The sequence below is a fragment of the Lutra lutra genome, chromosome 3 (assembly GCF_902655055.1).
Source record: "Lutra lutra chromosome 3, mLutLut1.2, whole genome shotgun sequence".
In the NCBI taxonomy this organism is placed as follows: domain Eukaryota; kingdom Metazoa; phylum Chordata; class Mammalia; order Carnivora; family Mustelidae; genus Lutra; species Lutra lutra.
In genome coordinates this window covers 94,045,720-94,065,139 of record NC_062280.1, presented here as the reverse complement: position 1 = coordinate 94,065,139, position 19,420 = coordinate 94,045,720, and the positions used below count along the sequence as shown (strand labels likewise).

Genomic DNA, 19,420 nt, shown 5'->3' with positions numbered 1-19,420 from the left:
AGAAGACATTCAAGTATTTAAGAGAACACTACCAGTAGCTCATGTAGCCCTTATACCACTGTGCAAATCTCTCTAAAATTTGGTCACCATTACTCAGAAGAGATTCTTCAAGGGATAAAGTTCTCATTATTTATACATACCCCATGGGCAGTTATTCCTAAATGGGAGTTATCTAATTTGAAAAGGTGGTATGAAATTTATCCCTCATTTCTGAGAAGATCCAGAAGAATAGGGGGCCCTTGATTCATCTGGTCCCTTAAATTCACCTAGATAGCTATCAAATCATTCTGAACACCGTGAATTCAACCTAAGATCTAAGAAAAGAATTGCTACAATTCTACAAATAGAAAAACCACCACATTTTGCAAAAACAGTGCAGGAAGCCTTCAGGGAACAAAAGCCAAACAGAGGAACCAAAAGCAGCTTACACCGAGTCCAGCCCCTTGGCAAGGGCCAGTGCAACTTGACCCAGGCAAAGATACCTGAGAATCAGTGCAACAGGACCCTCTCCACCAGAAGAACAGCAGGAACATTAGGCTAATACCTAATTTATGGATCACACAAAACTGAAAAACTGTGGCAGGGGAAAATAGGATATCAATTTCGAGGGTTTTTTTCCCCCCCCTTTATGAGTCTTTAGTCTTTCAATTTAATATTTTTTTCACTTTTAAACTAGTTCCTTATTTTATTAACTCTTTAACTCTTGGTTTTTAAGTTTTTAACTTTCTCTTTTACATTTACACTTTATAGGTATATTCATTTTTTTTGCTTCCTTTTACTGTATTCAATTATTTTGTGTGTGTGTTTGTGTGTGTGTGTGTGTGTTTGTAAGTTTTGTATTCTTTACAATTTTGGGAGTGTCTTCTAACAAACACCAAAATGCTTCCAGGACAAAGTGTATCATGTTGTTTTGTCCACCTGTGAGGTTATAGTCTCTTTTTCTTTTTTTGGTTTTGGATCTCTTAGGGTTTGTCTAGTGTGTATTTCACTGGCATCATTGATAGGCCATTGAAATATTGATATTTTTATTAGGTTGATAGTTATTATTTTGTTCTTTCATTCATCTATTTTTCTCTGGATGAAATGACTAGAGGGAGAAATTCACAGCAAAAGAGAGACCTGGAGGGGATACTCTGTCACAGATATAATTGAAATGGATTATAAGAAAAAAAAAAAAGAAATGGATTATAAGTGTGTTAGAATTCAGAGAAATGATTATAGAGATACTAGCTGGGGTTGAAAAAAGCATAAAAAAATCACTACAGAATCCCTTAGTGTAGAAATTAAAGAACTAAAATCTGATCAAGCCAAAACTAAAAATACTTAAACTGAGATGCAGCTAAAATGGATGCTCTAATAGCTAGGGTAAATGAAACAGAAGAGTCAGTGACATAGAAGATAAAATCATGGAAAGGAAGCTGAGAAAAAAAGAAAAACAGCTAATTGATCATGATGGGAGGCTTTGAGAAGTCAGCAATACCATAAAGGAAAACAGAATTATTGGGGATACAGAGGAAGAAGAGAGAGAGGGACAGAAAGTATATTTGAGCAAATCACAGCTGAGAACTTCCCTAATCTAGGAAAGGTAATAGGCATTCAAGTCCAGGAGGAACAAGAGAATTCCCCTCTAAAACAGTCAATAAAAATAAATCAAAACCCTGTCATATAATAGTGAAGCTTGCAAATCTCAGAGATAAAAGAAAAATCCTGAAAGAGATAAGAGGTCCTTAATGTACAAGGGTAGAAACATTAGACTGGCATCAGACATATCCACAGAGACATGGCAGGCCAGAAAGGTCTGGAATGATATATCCAAGGTACTAAAAGAGAAAAACATGCAGCCAAGAATACTTTATCCAGAAAGCTGCCATTCAGAATGGAGGAAAGATTAAAAGCTTCCAGGACAGACAGAAACTAAAGGAATTTATGATCACTATACTGCAAGAGATATTAAAGGGGATCCTGTAAGTGAAGAGAGATCCCAAAAGTAACATAGACCAGAAAAGAACAGAGACAATCTACAGAAGCAAGGACTTAACAGATAATACAATGGCACTAAATTCATCACTTCCAATAGTTACTTTGAATGTAAATGGGCTAAATGTTCCAATGAAAAGACACAGGAAGAGGGTGGTGGGGTTATGGACATTGGGGAGGGTATGTGCTATGGTGAGTGCTATAAAGTGTGTAAACCTGGTGACTCACAGACCTGTACCCCTGGGGCTAATAATACATTATATGTTTATTTAAAAAAAAGAAAAAAAAAGACACAGGGTATCAGATTGGATAAAAAAGCAAGATCCATTGATACGCTGTCTATGAGACTCATTTTCGACGCAAAGACACCTGTAGTTGAAAGTGAGAGGGTGGAGAAAAATTTCTCATGTTAATGGACATCAAAAGAAAACTGGGGTAGCAATCCTTATATTAGACAAATTAGACTTTAAACCAAACACTGTAGTAAGGGATGTAGAGTGATACTATAAAATACTTAAAGGGTCTATCCAACAAGAAGATGAATTATAAATATTTATGCTCCTAATTTGGGAGAAGTCACTTACAGAAACTAATTAATAACAAAATTATAGAAACACATTGATAACACATAATAGTAGGGGACTTCAACACCCCACTCATAGCAATGGGTGGCTCATCAAAGAAACAAGGGCTTTGAATGACACACTGGACCAGACAGACTTCACAGATATACACAGAACATTCCATCCTAAGGCAACATTAATATACATTCATATCAAGTGCATGTGGAACATTTCCAGAATAGATTGCATACTGGGTCACAAATCAGGTCTCAACCAATACCAAAAGACTGATACTGTTCCCTGCTTATTTTTAGACCACAATGCTTTGAAATTCAAACTCAAACACAAGAGGAACTTTGGAAGGAACTCAAACACTTAGAGGTTAAAGAACATCCTACTAAAGAATGAATGGGTCAATCAAGAAATTAAAGAAGTAAAAAGAATCACAAAAACAAGTAAAAATGAAAACAAAACCTTTGGGATACAGTAAAGGTGGTTCTAAGAGGGAATTACATAGCAATACAAGCTTTTCTCAAAAAATTAGAAAGTCTCAAATATACAAGCTAACCTTATACCTAAAGGACTGGAAAATAGCAAATAAAGCCTAAACCAAGCAGGAAAAGAGAAATAATAAAGTTTGGAGCAGAAATCAATGAAATAGAAACCAAAAGAACAGTAGAATAGATCAACAAAACTAGGAGCTGGTTCTTTGAAAGATTTAATAAGATTGATAAGCCCTTGGCCAGACTTATCAAAAAGAAAAGAGAAAGGACCCAAATTAATAAAATCATGAATGAAAGAGGAACGATCACAACCAACACCAAGGAAGTTCTGACAATTTTAAGAACATATGAGCAGCTATACACCAACAAATTAGGCATTCTGGAAGAAACAGATTCATTCCTGGAGACTTATAAATTACCAGAATTGAAAGAGAAATAGAAAACCTGAAGAAACCCATACGCAGCAAGGAAATTGAAGCACTCATCAAAAATCTCCCAAAAAACAAGAGCCCAGGGCCAGATGACTTCCCAGGGGAATTCTACCAAACATTTAAAGAACATATATTCTGAGACTGTTTCAAAAAATAAGCATGGAAGGAAAACCTCTAGACTCACTCTAGGAGGCCACCAATACCTTGATCCCAAAACAAGACAAAAACTCCACCAGGAAGAATTATAGACCAGTATCCCTGATGAGCATGGATGCCAAAATCCTCACCAAGATACTAGCAAATAGGATCCAACAGTACATTAAAAGGATTATTCACCACCACCAAGTGGGATTTATTCCTGAGCTGCAAGGGTGATTCAACATTCACAAATCAATCAATGTGATAGATCACATTAACAAAAGAAGAGACAAACAATATATGATCCTCTCAACTGATGCAGAAGAAGCATTTGACGAAGTACAGCATCCTTTCTTGATTAAAACTATTCTCAGTGTAGGGACAGAAGGAATATATCTCAATATCATAATGAAAAGTCCACTGGGACTACCATTCTCAATGGGGGAAAAACAGAGCTTTCCCCCTAAGGTCAGGAACATGACAGGGGTGACCTACTCTCACCATTTTGTTCAACATAGTATTAGAAGTCCTAGCCTCAGCAATCAGACAACAAAAAGAAACAAAAGTTTTTCAAATTGGAAAAGAAGTAGTCAAACTCTCACTGTTCACAGATGACATGATACTTTATGTGGAAAACCCAAAAAACTCCACCCTCAAATTGCTAGAACTCATACAGCAATTCAGTAATGTGGCAGGATACAAAATCAGTGCACAGAAATCAGCTGCATTTCTTTTTTTTTTTAAAGATATTATTTACTTATTTGACAGAGATCACAAGTAGGCAGAGAGGCAGGCAGAGAGAGAGGAGGAAGCAGGCTCCCCGCGGAGCAGAGATCCCAATGTGGGGCTCAATCCCAGAACCCTAGGACCATGACCCAAGCCGAAGGCAGAGGCCTTAACCCACTGAGCCACCCAGGCGCCCCCAGTTGCATTTCTATACACTAGCAATGAGACTGAAAAAAGAGAAATTAAGGAGTTGATCCCATTTACAATTTCACCCCAAACTGTAAGATACCAAGGAATAAACTGAACCAAAGAGGTAAAGGAACTGCACTCTAAAAACTACAGAACACTTATGAAGGAAATTCAGGAAGACCCAAAGAAATGGAAAAATATTGTATGCTCATGGATTAGAAGAATAAAAATTGTTAAAATGCCTATACTACCCAGAGCAATCTATGCATTCAATGCAATACCTATCAAAATACCATTGACATTTTTCATAGAACTGGAACAAATAATACTAAAAATTGCATGGAACCAGAAAGACCCTAATAGGGATATTAAAAACAAAAACAAAACAAAAAACACCAAAGCTGGACTTCAAGCTCTATTACAAAGCTATAATCTTCAAGACAGTATGGAACTGGCATAGAAACAAACACATAGATCAACAGGGAACCCATAAATGTACCCTCAGATCTATGGTCAACCAATCTTCAACAAAGCAGAAAGACTATCCAGTGGAAAGAGGTACTGTGGAAATTGGACAACCACATATAGAAAAATGAAACTGGATCATTTCCTTACACCATAAACTCAAAATGATGAAAAACCTAAGTGTGAGATAGGCATCCTTCAAAATCCTAGAGAATGAAGGCAGCAACGTCTTCAACCTCAGCCACAGCAACTTCTTGCTAGAGATGTCTCCAAATGCAAGAGAAACAAATGTGAATGTGAACTATTGTGACTTCCTCAAGATAAAAGTCTTCTGCACAGCAAAGGAACCAGTCAACAAAACTGAAAGGCAACCTACAGGAGAAGATATTCACAAATGACATATCAAATAATGGGATGGTATCCAAGGTCTATAAAGAACTTATCAAACTCAACACCCAAAAACCAAATAATCCAGTCAAGAAATGGGCAGAAGACATGGACATCTCTCCAAAGAAGACATACAAATGGCCAACAGACATATGAAAAAATGCTCCACATCCCTTGGTATCAGGGAAATACAAATTAAAACCACGGTGAGATACCACCATACACCAGTCAAAATGACTAAAATTAACAAGAAACAATTGCTGGTGAGGCTGTGGGGAAAGAGAACCCTTTTACACTGTGGGTGGGAATGCAAGCTGGTACAGTTGCTCTGGAAAACAATAGGAAGGTTCCTCAAGAAGTTAAAAATAGAGCTACTCTGTGACCCAGCAATTGCACTACTGGGTATTTACCCCAAAGATACAAATGTAATGATCCAAAGGGCCACATGTACCCAGTGTTCATAGCAGCAATGTCCATAATAGCCAAACTGGGAAAAAGCTGAGAGGTCCATCGACAGATGAATACATAAGATGTGATACTATATATATGTGTATGTGTCTAAACTCACACACACATATATGGTAAGCCATTATGTGGGTGTGTATATAATGGAATACTATTCAGCCATCATTAAGAATGAATACTTATCATTTACATCAATATGGATGGAACTGAAGGGTATTATGCTGAGTGAAGTAAGTCAAAGAAAGGCAATTATCAGGTTTTCACTCATAAGTGGAACATAACAAAGAGTACAAAGAATCATAGTGGATGGGAGGGAAAACTGAATGGGAAGTCAGAAAAATCATGAGAGACTCTTAACTATAGGAAATAAACTGAGGGTTTCTGGAGGGGAGGTGGGTAGGGGGATGGGGTAATTAGGTGATGGGCATTAATGCCTTCTTAAGAAGGCCATGTGATGTGAAAAGCACTGGGTGTTATATGCAACTGAGGAATCACTAAATTCTACCTTTGAAACTAGTAATGTACTATCTGTTGGCTGACTTTAAATTTTAAAAAAGGAAAAAAAGTTATCCCTAATTTAGCTGACACGATCAGTAACGTTATCTTAGCTATGGAACACATTCAGATAACCAACAACTCAATGGCTAGAGTTTTGATACATGGCCAAATTGTACAAAACATTCCCCCTTGTGGGATTAGATTAAGTCTGTGTCATCAAGGTTACACTTTTTTGTACCTGGATTAAAGGTTTTAGACCAAAAAGATTAAATTCAGAAATTTAAGAAGAAAATTACCTGAGATTCTATGGTAGACCCTGGTAGTTTATGGAATTTATTCAGCTAGCTAAATACAGCTCGGGGGAATTGTTGATACTGCAGATTGGTCTCCTCCTGCTATTTTGAGTCCTGATGATGGCCATCTTCAATAATATATGAAAGAAATTAATGAACTTGGTTCTAGCCTGAATTGTTCAAATTAATAAAGGTGGGCAACAGAGAGTGGTACACCTGGAGAAATCCACCAGGAACTCAGACAGCATCAATGAGGAGGAGATACTGTTGAAAGAGGAGTCTCCAGGGTGCTCTCATGTTTTGGCAAGTCTCAAAAAAGGCAGTTACTATTCTTTATTTGAGCTATCTTTGTAAGGATGTTTATAGGGAGAACAGCCTTGAAAAACAGAGATAGGGTTCCCACCCAAAGTTAAGAGCAAGCACGCTTATTCTCAAACATAACATTTCCCTCTGGAGCAAAGGACAGGCATATTATGATATATTAGGGTCCTAATCACAAAGTTCTTCTCCTCTAACACATAGCAGGTGCAAGTGCTGTTTTTCTGCACTTAGCCATGTAGAAATTGGGACTTGGAAACACAATGCAAACATAAATGCAACTACTCTAGCTACTGGTGTAAGTGAAACAGTTATTTTCTGAACCAGGGTTCTCATGTAGTCTATCTGCACCAATGAAACTGACAGGAAACCAGTTAGTTTACAAGAAGAGTAAAGTCTCCAAGCCTTCAGCATTATACATAGCAGCTAATATTGTTTCTTGTACAATGAATAACCCTAATATTAGAAGCTGTTGGATATTATTTCCCATGCATATTGCAACAACCAGCACACAGGGATGCTTAATATATATGAACAGAGGGATTGGTACATGTTTCAATGAAATTACTGTGAAATAGCCATTATAATAATGCCATAAAAGATGACTTCCAAGTATAATTGGGTGGCCAAAAGGAAATTAATAGCTAGTTCTGGAAGGGTTTTCATTTAACACATGCCAATCAGAACAATAGTTCTCACAAGGTGACTAAATTTTTTGCTTAATTTTCTACCCAATAGATGTCAATGGTAATCTTACTAAGCTGACAAAGCTAATTTTCACTTCCCTTCTAAAGTCAGCTCTTTCCTAATTCATATTTTAGACTTGAGAAATTCTCCTTAGAATTGGGTTTCAATAGTTATCCATAACTTTTGGTCATGTAACAATTCATGACAGTTAAAGATAATATTTTCATTGCATAATGAAGGCCAATACTCAAACCTTTATATATGTTGATACATCAGCCAGACATTGAGGGAGTTCTTGTTTAAGGTATACTGGACATATAATGATAGGATACTGGATCTATCATTAAAATCAGAATGAAGTACAAATTTATATCTATAGCAATATTTAAGTACTTATCTAATTCATAAGTTGCTTTTTTGCTGCTGTTGTTTTTTAAACACCTGGTTGGCTCAGTTGGTTGAGCATCTGACTCTTGATTTTGGCTTTGGTCATGATCTCAGGGTCGTAGGATTGAGCTCTGCATGGTCAGCACAGAGTCTGCTGGTCTCCTTCCCTCTTCTCCCTCCCAAATACATAAATAAAATCTTAAGAGAAAGAATGGAGCCTCTAATAGAGTATTACACAAAATATTCTCTATCTTTTCTTATTTGAGGATAACATACCCCAACTTAGCAACTTCAGTCTTACCTGGAACTTGTTTTGAACAATAAAATTTTAGCAGAAATGATATGGGTTATTGATGAGTACAAGCTTTTGGAACTTTCATGTCCTTCTGAAATTATTCCCTTTTCCCTCTACCTTAACATCAAAAATGTCCCAAATAGGAATTGTCCCTTCATCCTGTGTCTCAGAATGAAGACAATGAGTTGCTTAATCCATGACAGAATGGTGTTGGCTCAAGTCACCTAATTTCTGAAGTCACTGATATTTAGGGGGTTGACACTGAGGCAGAAGTTAGTCTGAGATGTCTGACATGGGGACAATGGAAAAGGTATGACCACAGATGGTAGATAAAATTACCAAAGTACACTTTAGTTCTAAAGCACCACAAAGTCTGTACATTCAAAGAATACAACTTCTAGAAATAGAAAGCTATTAGCTTTCCCTCCTTTTTCATTTGCTCTTAAGATAGTCTATTCCATGCCTTTGTTCATATCTGCTGCTAGGAATCACAAAACTCTATTCTCATTCCTTTCTTCCCTTCTTAAGCAAAGATTCATTCGATATCCATTATGTTCAGCCATGTGTTAGCTTTTCTTTCTTCATCCTTTTATATGTTGTAGGAAAAACTGGTAAGTGTAGCCTTTTATGAAGCAATCACGTTTTCATTATCAGTATTGTATAGTTACAAATCATGTTATGCCTCTTTTTTCTATTCTAAGACTCAAATGGAGATTCAGAGTGGCTAAGGAAATTGAAGACAATTATATACCTGATCAAAGAGCAGAACTAAGATTTGAATTCCGTTTGTCTAAGTCCTAAAACCTGATTCTTCCACTACACAATTATCATACATGATAGCATGAGAAAACTACATAGATTGTCAAATCTAATTTCCTCATGAAGCCAGAAATATGTGCAAAGAAATATTAATGAGATACCAATGAATTTTAAAGAAAACCTTTACTCCTAATCTGTGTATCTTTAAAGTTATTGACCATTAGTTTAATGTTATAAAATTATTAAAAGCTTAAGGTAAATAAGTTGATAAAAATTAATCAGCTGCCTTACAATTTAACTTTTAAAAAGTTTAATTTCACATGGCCTATTTAATAATTATTTGGGGGCTGAACTAGGTTACTTCAGATAAGCCTAGAACTGTTTAATAATTTAACAATATAAGACAGATTATGTGAACGTCATCTTTAGTTTTTTTGTTTAATTGATCTAGAGAATTCTTCTAATAAATGCTTAAAAACAAAACAAAACAAAAAAACCAAAACCTGTTACCACTGTTAGAACTGGAGCAAAAGGACTTGCAAAGAACTAGATAAACCCAGGTGGACTTTCTCTGAGATACTTGGAAGAACATAATTTCAACAAAAGAAACAAATGTTGTAAATAGGGAATAAAATATGAAGAATAAAAGAAAACTAAGTATCTGATGCAGTAGGCACATTTTGGGGTGTCTTCCCAGCTCACAACTAATTTCCCTTCTGTGGGAATTACACTGGAGTAGGTGCCATCTGCTCAGGTCCATTTAACAGCACCCTAGCCCTTTCTGGCCATAGACAATGAATCCACTTTTGATGTTGATCCAAGAGGTCTCACTAGAGTCTTCTTTCAGGGAATATGTACTTTAACAGAAGAGTACAGAGGTTGGGAGTTTGGAGCTAAATCATTCTGTTGTGATGGCAAACCTCTTAGAATATTCATATATACTCATGTCACTGAGTTTGGCAAAAATGCTTTAGTTTTTGCCAGTCCCAGGCTTACTTCAAATATATGGTACTCTTTTAACCTTACTCTTAGTATCTCTGCTTTCTGGGGATATTTTTTCCAGCTTTACTATTTAATTTAAATCTTCAGTTTTTGTGTCCAGGAAAGATCTTTATTAACTTTAAAGCACACCTTTAATGGTTGAGCCTAATATATAATGACTAAACATGGTATTTCAATGTAAATGTATCCTTGGACCCTCTCACATTAACAGTGCCTTTATATATGTATAGAAGTTATTTAAAAAATTTTGACCAAAAGAGGTTTTACATGTGTAAGTGTACATTTGAAATCTGGAATAAAAGTTTATAATTAGAACGATTTACCTGAAATAAGCTGATGAAAGTAATGTCCTAAGCTTTCTCTCCCTACTCCTAACCCCATCATGTATGCTAATATTTCATAATCAAATTTTCAAAATTTATATTCTATACCATAATTATGACAATCATTTAATCCTATATTTAACTAGATTAGTACTTTTTAAACCATAACTTCCTCTATCACTGGTGTCTTAGATTTGATTTTTGATTTACGAGGTTTCATTTTTAACTAGTTTTATTTTTCAAGGGGAAATGTATTAAATTTTGGCTTAAAATGAGGTACTTTACATATAATAAAATGCACTATTTTAAGTGTACATTTCAGTAAGTTTAAAGAAATTAATCTACCAATGTAACTGTCACTGCAATCAAGATACAGAATATTTCCATGACCCCAGAAAGTTCCCTTGGGCTTTTTCCAAACAATGACCTCCCCTGTTACTTCCTACTCTTGGCACAGAAACAGCCACTGATAGGGTTTGTTACCCTATCACCATAGCTTACTTTTGTCTTTCCTAGAACTTCATTTTAGGATTTGTACAGCGGGGGTGCCTGGGTGTTTCAGTTGGGTGTCTGCCTTCAGCTCAGATCATGATCTCAGGGTCCTGCAATCAAGCCTCTTGCAGAGCTCTCTGCTCAGTCTGGCACTTTCCCCCACTCTCCCAAAATCTTTTTAAAATTTGTATAGTAGGGATGCCTGGTGGCTCGGTCAGTTAAGCTGCTGCCTTCGGCTCAGGTCAGGATGCCAGGGTCCTGGAATCGAGTCCCGCTTCGGGCTCCTTGCTCGGAAGGGAGCCTGCTTCCCTCTCCAGCCTCTGCCTGCCACTCTGCCTGCTTGTGCTCTCTCTCTCTCAGATAAATAAATAAAATCTTTAAAAAAATTGTACAGTATATTATTTTGTTTGCCTTTTGTTCAGTATCATTTTTTAAAAATCCATCTGTACTGCTGAGTGTATCAGTGATTCATTTCTTGTTGTTATTGCTGAGAATGATTGTATAAGTTTTCCCAAAAGGTCTTTTTTTTTTTTTTTTAACCAGTTGAGGGATAGTGGAGTATTTTCCAGTTTGAGGCGGTAATGAATATGGCTGAAATAAACATTTTTTTACAATTTTTTTTGTGGACATTTTCATTTCTCTTTGGTAAACAGGAGTGAAATTTATGGGTCTTTATGTTGGTATTTTAGAAATTACTAAGCTCTTTTTCCAAGTAATGGAACAATGTTACACTCAAATCAGTGTTTGAGAGATCTAGTTGCTTCATATGCTGCTCAATGTTTGACATTGTAAATATTAATTTTATTCTTTATAGTGTGTGGCAGAATGGTGGGTCATGATTTCAGTATGCATTTTCTTGATGACTAATGAGGTTGAAAATCCTATCATGTGCTTATTAGCTATTCTTATTTTGCAAAGTGTCTGTTCTAGACTTCTCATTTAAAAATGGATCAACTTTCTTATAATTGATTTGTAGTAGTTGTTTATACATGCTAGATAAAAGTCCTTTGTCATATGTAACAGTTATGTATTTATCTTATATTTTTATGTGTTCTTTTTTCCTGCCTGCATAAGCAGTTTGTCAAATCACATTTGTTGTAAAGAGTCCTTTCCTTATTACGTTGGCATCTTGTCCTCTATTGACTATATATATATTGGTCATTTTTGAACTCCAATATTTATCCTTATACCAAAACTACACTTAATTTAATTTTATTCTGTAGCAATTCAGTTCTGTTCAATCTTCTTCCATCTTTAAAGTTATCTACAAAAGTATTCTTCATTAGATTTCTGTATGCAAATATCAGTTTGAGTCTGTTTCTCAGGAAATCCAACCTTAAAACAACCCAGGTATTACTCATATCTTCTGTATACTTAATCATCTATTGCTTTAAAAAAAATCAATTAGTAAAAAATATCCAAATAGGTTTATGGAATTGCCCATTTTCCTTTTAGTCAGTCTTATTTCTTTTGGTTTGATGTTTTCTCAAATTATCTTATTAAGTACATCCATGTTTTCGGCAGGATTTGTTTCCTTTCTGTAATTATGACAAAGCCTTCTCTTTTTCTACAGTTTATTCCTGGTCTTCAACCCTAGTTTGATATTAATGCAGTCATACTAGCTATCTTAAGTTTGATATTTGCATAATCTAAAAACATTAAAATTAAAGGATAAAAATATATTTTAAATAATCTAATATTTGGAATGTCTAGATTTATCTGTTTCCTTTATAAATATAAAAAAGTCAGATCTTGTTTTTATCCAGTGTGATGATCTCTGTCCTTTAAAGTGTATTGCCCACTTCTATTTTTGCTATGCTTGGATTTAAGTTTACCATGTTACTCTTTTATTGCTAATTTCTTCTTACAGTTAACATAGTACTTTTCTTTTCCTTTGGCTTTTTTTTTTTTTGTGGTAAAGTATGCATAAAACATTTAGAAACAACAAGAGAAATTTGGAGCAATCAAAAATATGTGGAAATTTAAAAACACACTCCTAAATAACTAGTGGGTCATATGAATTCAAAGATGTTGGAAAACTACTTTGATGGTAAAGAAAATGAAGACACAACATATCAACCATACAGGACAAAGCTAAAACAGTCCTTAGAGGGAACTCATATTTAAATAATGTTAAAAACTTAATCCTTCCAATTTTAGCAACTGGCAAGAAGAGAAATCAACCTAAACTAAACAGCAAAAAATAAAATTAGAATAGATATTAGCGAAGTAGAAAATAGAAAAAAATATAGAAAACTGATGAAACAAATAGCAGGTTTCTTTGAAAAGGTCAACGAAATTCACAAACCTCCATCTGGATTAACTGGGGGGTGGGGAGGTGGGAAAGTGACTCCAATTACTAGAATCAGAAGTGAAAGGGAACATTAGGACTGATCTAACACAAATGATTATAAATCAATACTGAAGCATTGCAGGTTATTAAATAACTGTAATGAAATGGATACATCTCCTAAGAAGTCACAAACTCCTAAAACTAATGTCAGAAAAGATAAACAACCTAAGGAAATTGATAGTAAGCAAACAGTTTTAATTAGGACTAAAAAAACTGCCAACAAAGAAAAACCCAGGAACAGATGGCTTCATGGCTGAATTTATCCAGCCTTTAAAAAAAAAAAAAATACCCTTTTTGCCACAAGGTCTACCAAAGAAAACACTCTCCAACTCTGTGTGGCTGGTATTTCCTTGTTAACAGATCAAAAAAAAAAAAAATCACCAATTACAAACCAATTTCTCATTTATATATGGACATCAAAATCCTCAACAAAACATTAACAAACTACATTATAACATATAAAGAATTATATAACATGATTAAGTGGTACTTGTCCCAGGAATGAAAAGTTGATTTAACATCTGAAAAATGATGTAATACACCATTATCAATAAAGCATAAACAAAAAACTACATGATAATCTCAATACATAAGAATTTGACAGTCTACTCTTTCATGATGAAAACACACAGAAAAGTAGAAATATAAGCGAACTTCCTCAATCTGATGAGCTGCATCTCTGAAAAATGGATAGCCAACATTATTCTGAATGGTGAAAGACTAGCTTCTTCTAAGATCAGGAACTACAAAATGTTCACTCTTACCACTTCTATTAAACATTGCAATAGAGGTTCTAGCCAGGGCAATTAAGAAATAAATGGCATCCAGATTGGAAAGGAAAAAGTAAAACTATTTGCAGATGTCAAAATCCTGCATACAGATGAGCTTAAGGAATTCATTTAAAAACTATTAGAGCTAACAAATACATTCTTGTGTCCAGGATACAAGAACATACCAAAAAAAAAAAAAAAAAATCTATCGCTTTTCTATATACTTGCAACAAACAATCCAAAATAAATTTCCATTTACAGTAGCATCCCAAAGAATACTTACATATAAATTTAATAAAAGTGCACAATAGATATGTTGAATATTACAAAATATTTGAAAAAAAATCAAAGATCTAAATAATAAGAAACGTCATATTCAAGGGTTAGAATATTATTAAGATGGGAATATTCCTCAAATCGATTTAGAGATTCAAGGCAATCTGACAGATAACTAGTTGATTTTTTGAATTGTCAACATGATTTTAACAGTCAAACAGTCACATGGAATTCTAAGGGACCCAGAGTAGCCAAAACAATTAAAAAAAATTACAAAACAAAGTAGGAAGACTCACTCTTCCTAATTTCAAAACTTACTACAAAGCTAGAGTAATTAAGACAGGGTAGTGCTGGCAGAAGCATCTATAGATCAAAGAAATAGAATTGAGAGTCCGTACACCCACCTGTGTATGGTCAATTGATTTTCAAATACAGTGCCAAAAATCATTTAATAGAATGGGGGAATAACAGTCTTTTCAATACATGATGCTGGGACAACTGGAAAAATCCCTCATTAAAAAAAAAAAAAATTACCCCAGACCTCTAGTCCTCACTCAAATGTTAACTATTGTTAATAGTTGAATATATAGGCTTCCAAAATAGTTTTATATGTGCGTTTACATACATAAGTGAAAATAAACAAATATAGTTTTTTAAAAAATATGTTCAGACTGTGTTGTGTTTGCCATTTATGAAATGACATATCTTGAGTAACAGCTTTCACTTATAAACTACTTTTTAGGGGTGCCTGGGTGGCTCAGTCACTAAGTCTCTACCTTCTGCTCAGGTCATAATCTCAGGGTCCTAGGATGGAGCCCCGCATTGGCCTCCCTGCTGGGCGGGGAGCCTGTTTCTCCTTCTCGCACTCCCCCTGCTTGTGTTCCCTCCCTTGCTGTGTCTCTGTCAAATACATAAAATCTTTAAAAAAAAAAAAAAAAGTAAAAAAAAAAAAAAAACTACTTCATATTAACCAGGCAACATTCTAAGTCCTTTATATCCTAACTTGAGGTCATCCGCACAAAACACATAAGAAAAGTGCTATTACTACTCAAATTTCAGGACAACGAAAGTAAGTATCTGGAATTAAATAATTTGGCCAGTTTGCACAGCTGGAAAGCAGGGCAAATACAAGTCCCAGAGTTCATGTTCTTCATTCTCCCTCCACGGGCTTACCACTGGAAAAGCCGAAAAATTTCAAGTTTTTATGTGAAATAGCATGTTTTCTACTTTTTTAATCTGCTCCCATCATTCAAAACATTTAGGTTGAACCTTTTTGTATGTATTTCAAGCAAGGCCTCATGAATATTTTTGGTATGATTTATTTTAGCAGAGAATGAGGTTGTGATTGAACTATGAATTTCTACCTGATAGCCAGAATTTTATTGTTCTTATTTATCTGTTCATTTGTCTGCCTGTCCACAACATGGTCAGGTTCTGTATTTTATCCTGTGCTTAGCCAAGTGACTCCACACTACTTTGCTGAATGAGTGAATAAATGAATGGACAATCTCTTAGGAATTATTACCTCATTGAGAGTAAGCCTAACAGTTCACAAAACTGTGAGGATCAGATGAGTAAACTTTGAAGCGCTGAAAAATGAGAAGTGTCATATTGTTCTCCCTCTTTGTAATCCTACATGAATCTTTGCAGAGTAGGTACTTTAAAGATACCTGACCATGTGTTACAAAACCCTAACTTTTTAAAATTTCAATTTCTATTCTTCTGACTTCTCTAAAAAGTACAATGTCTCAAACTTTGTTTTCTGTTTCTACAGCTTAATGAAAACTTTCCTCTTTTATTAAATTTCAGTTGGTCTTTGAAAAAGACAGCCTGGCTTTGTGGCTATGCTTTATTTTGTATCTTGTCTGTTACTCCAGGCTTGAAAGGAGGAAGCACTGGGTTGTTCCACTCCTTATTGACTGTGGTATCCCTCCCTGGTTCTGCACTGACATGTTGATATGGAGAGATGATTAAAGGATCTGAAAAATAGAGCACAAAATCTTGAATGTGTGAAATACTTGTCAAAATTTCATAGTAATTAGGAGCTAAGCTAAGAAAAATGCGGCTTCTTAGAACTTGGTAGAATTTCAATGTGATGTAGATTTCTTTTGAGACTTTTAAATGGTCTGAATTCATTAGAAGACTCAAAAACTTCAAGTTCCTTTGGGAGGGGAAAAAAAGTCTGTAGTATCAGGTCTGTAGTATACTTTAGATGTGAGTCTATTCATAAGTGGCATCTCAGAATTGATTACACTATAGCATCTTTCACTTCCTCCCCCTTTCTTGCAGGAGAATAGTCAGATTCATTCTTCATTTTATTCCTTTTTTAGTCCATTTATACTGTCAGACACTATAATAGACATGAGGATAAAATGGTGAACAGCATAGACACTGTATTTGACCTTGTAGAGCTGACAGCTTAGTTATAACATTTTATCAGTTTTTACTGTCATTTAAAGTATTTAAATACTTTAAGTTTTCATGATCTCACATGATTGAGAACAACCACTGTCCACATAATTATCTTTTGGGAAATATTAAAGCTGTTTCCATTTTTCATTAATAAATCTAATTTGCCTATAAATACCTTATCCTTACATACTATTTACTTGCCAAAGGGAGAGTTTTAAGGTAGAAACACTCCTTTAACACAGGGCTCAATCTAATTTGTCTAAGGCAATCTTTCTCATTAGGGAAGGCATAGTGTTCTGGATGGCTTTGCACAAACGTAACTAAAAAGCCCAACTAGAAGGTATATGATTTAGGAATCACTTCTCCTGTATTAGGGAAGTGGGGAGAGGGGACACATCCATTCTTAAAGTGGCTTTTTTTTTAATCTATCAGGAACCTATTATTTGTGACCTATTTATCATCTAGGAATATCACTGACATATTTTGCTTCATGTGACATATGACAATGGATGTTCACCCCAGCTTTCATGGTTCTAGAGGAACTGAAAAACTTTAATGCTTGAGAACACTTTGGAAATTCTGGAAAGTAAAATACTGGAAATACTGAGAATCCCTATGATAAGAAATAAAAAAAAATAAAGTAGGTAATTGATCTTGGAAAGATGGAAGGGCTTGATGGCTATAAAATGAAGACAAAATATGATCTAGAGTTGAAGGCGGGCTGCTAAGGGAGTAATGACTCCCGCCCTCACACAACTTGATTAAGTACAATGAATCTTGGAAAACCCATCTCTCTGGTCTGTTCCCATTGGAATGTTGTAACCAACTTACCATAGCCAGAGCTGGGAAGAATAAATGTTATTACTTCCTACATCTCAGGAGGGGAAACCAATCTGAGCTATTCCAACTGGAATACATATCACCTCAGCTGAGTTTTATCCATTTCTTTGCCATTTCCTCAGGCTGTACAAAAATGGAAATAATACAAAGTATTCTTTTCTCACTATAGTTCATGGTGAAAAGAAAAAAAAATAGACTTCTGGAGAAAGTCTAAAAGTTAACTACAATAAATCACAGTAAATAGCATGTGTGGATAGAAACTTCAAAAAAAGGAGCAAAATATAAAATAAAGCAATCTTGGCAACTAGACCAACCAAAGGGCGGGAAAAGGATGCATGAAAATAGGGAAAAAGGAAGGGAAGAAAGGCAAGAAGATAAAAAAGGAACTAGCCCATCAAAAAGTTCCAGATGAGATAGAACATGGTTATTCGCCTTTGTCAGTTGATACAAATATATTGAGTTCAAAGTTATGTGTTAAAAATGATGGAGTACAGAATGAACATGGTTTCTTGGAAATAAAACTTGGCAAAGAGGAGGGCTGGTCTAAAGGCTCCATCAAAAGGCACAGGGTGGCAGAATTGATAAAAACAATAATAGCAACAAAAACCAAGACCCATCTATACGCTGCCTATAAGAGACTTACCTCAGACCTAAAGACACATACAGACTGAAAGTAAAAGGGTGGAAAAATATTCACCATGCAAATGGAAGTGGAAAAAAAAAAAAAGGCAGTCATCAGACAAGATAGGCTTAAAAAAAAAAAAAGACTGTAAAAGAGACAAAGAAGGACAATTATATAATGATAAAGGGATAAGTCCAAAGGAAGATATAACAATCATCAGTAACTATACAACGAACACTGGAGCACCTAAATACATAAATCAAGTATCAACAGACATAGAGGAAGTAATTGATAGTAATACAATAGTAGGGGAATTTAACACCCTACTTATAACAATGAACAGATCACCCAGAAAGAAAAATTAGTAAGGTAACAATGTCTTTGAATGACATCTTGAACCAGATGGACGTAACAGATATGCATGGAATGTTCTATCCAAAATATAAAATACACATTCTTTTCAAGTACACATGGAACATTTTCCAAAAGAGGTCACATATTAGACCATAAAATAGGTCTTAATAAATTTAAGAAGACAGAAATCATATCATGCATCTTTCTTTATCACAATGGTATGAAACTAGAAATAAGTACAAGAAAAATAAACTAAAAAGAAAACACCAACATATGGAGATTTGACAACATGATACTTAACACTCAATGGGTCAGCCAAGCAATCAAAGAAGAAATAAAATACATGGAGACACATGAAAATAAAAAACACAAAGTTCCACCAAAAAATTCTGGGACACAGCAAAAACACTTCTAAGAGGGAAATATGTAGCAATACAGGCCTGCCTCAAGAAAAAGGTAAAGTTGAAATAAGCAACCTTATACCTAACAGGAACTGAACTAGAAAAAGAACAAAATCCAAGGTTAGTAGAAAAAAAGAAATAAATGATCAGAACAGAAATAAACCACATAAAAGGAAAAAAGGAAATCAAGAGCTGGTTCTTTGAAAGGAAAAATAAAATTGACCAACTCTTAGCCAGACTCATCAAGAAAGGACCCAAATAATTAAGATCAGAAATGAGAAGAACAACTGATACCACACAGAAATACAAAAGGATGAGAGAATATTAAGAACAATTATATGCCAACAAACTGGACAACCCAGAAGAAATGGGTAAATTCCTAAAAATATATAATCCTACAAAACTCAACTAGGAACAGAAAAATCAAACATACCAGTTACAAGTAACAGAATTGAAACAGTAATAGAAAAAAAAAAATAATAGTCCAGGACCAC

General features: G+C 34.9%; 1 long non-coding RNA gene across 1 annotated transcript in view; it reads left to right on the top strand.

Annotated features, from left to right (window-relative positions):
* LOC125095916 (uncharacterized) overlaps positions 1-16,276 on the top strand; it is a 71,828-nt gene extending 55,552 nt beyond the window's left edge. The window contains exon 3 of the long non-coding RNA XR_007126002.1: positions 16,175-16,276. This is a non-coding gene — a long non-coding RNA (uncharacterized LOC125095916). The remainder of the gene's footprint in view (positions 1-16,174) is intronic.
* The last annotated feature ends 3,144 nt before the right edge of the window (positions 16,277-19,420 follow it).